This window comes from Peromyscus maniculatus, chromosome X, assembly GCF_049852395.1.
Source record: "Peromyscus maniculatus bairdii isolate BWxNUB_F1_BW_parent chromosome X, HU_Pman_BW_mat_3.1, whole genome shotgun sequence".
Taxonomy (NCBI): Eukaryota; Metazoa; Chordata; class Mammalia; order Rodentia; family Cricetidae; genus Peromyscus; species Peromyscus maniculatus.
In genome coordinates, this window is record NC_134875.1 from 130,390,739 (window position 1) to 130,395,448 (window position 4,710).

Consider the following 4,710-nt stretch of genomic DNA (forward strand, 5'->3'; position numbering starts at 1 on the left):
GCCAGAGACATCGGTGCTCTTGGAGCTGGAGTTATAGACAGTTGTGAGCTGCCTTTTGTGGGTGCTGGGGACCAAACCCAGGTCCTCTGCAAGAGCAGTACATGCTCTTAACTGCTGAGCCATTGCTCCAGCTCCACATTTTTGATGGTTATTTGTAAATTTGATTAAGTTTTATAAAGTTTATTATGCATTACTAAATAAATCTGTGATGAATGAAAAAGAACTAAAGCCTCCTGGAAATACAGCTGTCAATCAGGATGCTGAATAATAATTCAGTAATGTGTTCAAGTAGCCATAGGCTTAAGGAACTATAATGCTTTAAACAATTCTGCCTTGTCACAATTTACCTGAATCACTGGCCAGAAGTTTTTGTAAATGTGAGCGAGAATGCCAGAAAAAGCAAGTGGATGGGAACAGATACTGACTGGTGCTGGGACCTAGGAAATTGTGAATGCTACACATGGGTTATATATACTACTGGGCTAAATTCCTGGCCCCCCTCCCCTTTCCATTTTTAATTTTTACCTTTTTCAAAAATCATTTTACTGTGTTTTGTTTGTAGTTTATAACTTAATTTTGAGACAGTGTCTTACCCCAGGCTGAATGCGAACTCACATCCTAGACATCCAATCCTCCTACCTCAAAGTCCTGAGTAATTGGGATTACAGGTCTGTGCCACCAGGCCTGGCCCACAAATCTTGATCTCCTGCCCTCATACCCAACATAGAATCAAAAGAAATGAAACATACACAAGAATGCACAAGAGCCAAGTGTCTTGGATGTGCTTAATGTAGCTGACACATGAATGTTAGAGCAGACAGAGGGGCCAGGGGATGGTTCCCTGGTAAAGCACTTGCTGCATGAGCACAAGGACCTGACTGTGGCTCTCCAGCATCCACATAAAAAGCTGGCTGTAGGGCCACATGCCTGTAATCCCCAGAGCTGGGAAGCAGAAACTGGGAAGCTCTGTAATCTCAGAGCTAGGACTCTCCGGCTAGCCAAGCCTAGATGGTCGGTGATCTCTAGGCCCCATGAATAACCCTGTCTCAAAAATAACAAGGTAGAGGGGCTGGAGAGATGGCTCAGCCATTAAACACGTACTGGTCTTGCAGAAGACCCAAGTTTGGTTTGACACCTTCTGCCCCCCCCCAAGACATCTGCACTCATGTGCATATCTAACCCCTCCACACACATGCATATACACAATTAAAAATAAAAATGGAGGAAGACAACAATGTCTGCTTCTAGCCTCCACATACTCATACATAGGTGTGCACATGCATTTGCTCGAGCATACATTGATTGCATCCACACACAAATATACAAATGTGTATGAATCACTTTTGATATTTATAACTGGTTTGTGCATGGAAAAATGTGCTTCTGGGTTTCTTCTTTATGTACTTAGTAACTAGAATTTATTTTTAAATCAAACTGTTACCAACCAAAGGGGACAAATTCAGGTGCAGCAAGAAAATACAAAGTACACTGATTTGAGTCACACCTTATCAAAGAATTGACATACACAGAGTTCCATTTGGTGCACAGTCACTGCTACGATGGCAGAAAAAAAGTTAGAAGTCTCCAAATCGGGTATCTTTTTAAACTTAACTGTGTAACTTTTGTTCACGAAGACTGTTTACCCGCTGAGCACTTGATAAAGTTGAACGGCCTACAAAGAACTGCAGCATCCCATTTATAAAGAGAAAAGGTTGGAATGGCACTGTTTCACAAACACGCCCGAGCTCTAGGCTGGGGCTCTTCTTCGTAAGAAATAGCAAACCAATAAGAAACAGATCCATTGGCGCTTGAGAGGGAGGCGGGAGGATCAGGAGTTCCTGGCCAGCCTTGGGTAACTGAGACCGGTTCAAAGAGGCAAAAGAAGGGGGAGGGGGGATATCCAGCCCAGCAGAACTAGTGCAAATGACTGCTAACAAGCCTTAAGTGGTTTGGCCTTGATTGCTTTGCCCAAGTGCGCTGTAACTCAGTTAAGAGCCCAGCTTCAGGAAATACTTCATATCACCACCTGGCTATAAAAAAAAAGTTATCAATTCACGAGCAAGGTTTCTGTCATTAGTTAGGCAATAAAATGGCTTTCGACCTGAAATAGACTGTGATTGAGAAGACAACAACCATTCAACGGGGAACACAGTGGTCTAGGTCTTGTGTCGCACGCAGGAGGCCCTGAGCTCCATCCGCAACATCACACAAACAAAAGGCACAGACACAAAAATGGTCTAGCCAGTATTGGACACTGGCAAAACTTTTATTGGCTCTAAATGGAACAACAGTTTGAAAACCCTCATTATCCCCCCCATAAAAGAAAATCTTCTATAAAATCGCAACTGACTGGCCTACATAACACATTTCACTCAATCAAGGAGAAAAGACGACAAAGAACGGACACTATGTCTACTTACAGAGAAAACCACAGTAAAGACTCACGTTCAGCCCAAGACCCCCACAGTAAGCAAATGAAAAGGTTGAAACTTCTATTGGCGGTCAGTTGACAGATTATTCACTAAAACACCAGTTAGCTAATATCTTCGGTACTACAGTTACAAGGATATTCAAAGCTTGTGTCTTTAAAGCTACATTGTTTCAAATACACGGCAATCAACTATTTACCCATCTTCCTTTGGAGGAGTGAACCAGCCCTTTTTCTCATGCATCTGCACAACGGAGTCATAGGACTGTTGGGCTGTTTCTAGATTATATTGATTCTTATCTGCTCCAAAGCGCACCCTAGCTTTGCCTTTGACTAAGGTGGCATTGATCTGCATGATGACCGATTCTATGGAGTAGGCGCTGCTCCAACCCTGTTTTGTGAGCAGTTCCATACACAATGCCCCTCCACCCAAGACATACCCTCCAGACAGAATAGGCGACTCGACGCGAACAAATGGAGGATCAAATGGAAAGTTATCCTTAAAAGAAAAGTTAAGCAAAATATATTCTGTGCCTTCTTTTTCTTTCAAGAGCTGAAGGTCACCATACAAGGGACTATCAGGGTCAACCTTCCTCAGTTTAACGTGCCAGTCATATAAGCTGTCATTTATCAGTTCCACGGAATAAGTCCCTGATTTGTAGCTCTGCGATCTGTATATCTCTCTCAGTTCTTTCATAAGTCTATTTGAAGCATGCACCGATCCAGACACGGTACCATTTAAATGGTCTTGCCTTTGACTCTTCCTAATATTCTCTAATATTGCCAAATGCTCTTTCTCAATCCCTTCATCCTCTGACTTTTTCTCACTACTAGTCTCTTCTTCTCTCAGTTCATAATGATCCAAGTCTTCCAGTCCATCAGCTGCATCTTCCTCTTCATCCTCCGAGGGCACCTCTTCGATGGTCGCCTTCTGAGCGATGGGGACCGGCTGGTCCAGCGTCTCCACATCCAGGTGCTCAGGCAGGTTATATAAGCTGCAGAGTTCACAGATCAGCCACTTGAGCTGCTGACGAAGCGAACTGTTGGGCTTCGAATCTTCCAGACGTTCCAGGATCGATGTGAGATCTGGATCATCGGAGTCCACGAACCAAATCGCCGGAGAAGATGGGTAGGACTCGGTGATGGTGCAGTGCAGGATGAGCGGCGGCGGCGAGGGCGGGCTGCCCGCGGGCGCCGGCGGCACCAGGAACTGACATTGCAGCTCATCCAGCTGCCAGCTCACGATGCGCAGCCGCTCGTGGTCCTTGTTGAAGATGGACGCCAGGAACTCCAGCTCGGCCTTAAGCCCCGACGACATCCTTCCTCTCCGGTCCTTCCAGACGAGTGTGGAAGCGAAGCGGCCCCGCGAGACGCCTGCTGGGCTGCCACCGCCCCTGGGGCCGCCGGGCCGGGCTCCCGCGGCTCCGCCTCTGCCCGCCTCCGCGACCCGCAGAGCGTGGCCGCTGCAGTCATAAGTCTGAGCACAGTGTCGCACAATCATCTTCAGGGCCTTTTCATCTTGCATAACGGAACCTTTTGTTCTTTTTTTTAAAAAAAAATTTTGTTTTGAAACATAGTGTGCAGTAGCCGGGGCTGATTTTGAACTCTGTATGTAGCCAACGATGGCCTTGAACTCCTGTTCCTCTGGCCTTCCTCCACACCCATTGCTGAGATTCCTGCGCCACCACTCCCAGTTTATGCTCTACTGGGAATGGAAGCCAAGACCACAGGCGCTCCAGCTACAGTCCCAGGCTTGTTTAAGAGAAACCTAACACAGCAGATCTCTTTTTTTTTTTTTTTTTTTTTGAGCTGAGGATCGAACCCAGGGCCTGGTGCTTGCTTGCTAGGCAAGCACTCTATCATGAGCTAAATCCCCAACCCAGATCTCCCTTTTCTACCTCTGCCTCAAGTCTCTGACAACTACCATTCTACCCTCTGTTTCAATGAGTTTTGCTTTAGATGGTCTAAGGAAGTGAAGTCATGTGGTATTTGTCCTTCTGTGACAGGATTATTTTCCCGAACATCTTCTAAGTTTGTTGATGTGGTGCCATGTAACAGGATTCCCTTTGGTCCTAGGACTGAGCAGCAGCGCCATTGCACGTAATATATATATATATATATATATATATATATATATATATATATATGCCATTTTCTATTTTGTTTTATTATTATAATTTTATAATTTATTTTTGAGACAGGGTCCAGTCTGATACTTCCTATATATAGCTGAGGATGACCTTGAACTGCTGATCTTTCTACCCTCACCTCTGGGGTGCTGG

The 4,710-nt window shown here is 45.2% G+C and overlaps 1 pseudogene across 1 annotated transcript; it reads right to left on the bottom strand.

Annotated features, from left to right (window-relative positions):
- Window positions 1-2,233: 2,233 nt before the first annotated feature.
- On the bottom strand, window positions 2,234-3,834 carry LOC102910229 (ubiquitin-conjugating enzyme E2 Q2 pseudogene; annotated as a pseudogene). Its single transcript, XR_013047919.1, has one exon. The product of XR_013047919.1 is annotated as a ubiquitin-conjugating enzyme E2 Q2 pseudogene (transcript).
- Window positions 3,835-4,710: the final 876 nt, after the last annotated feature.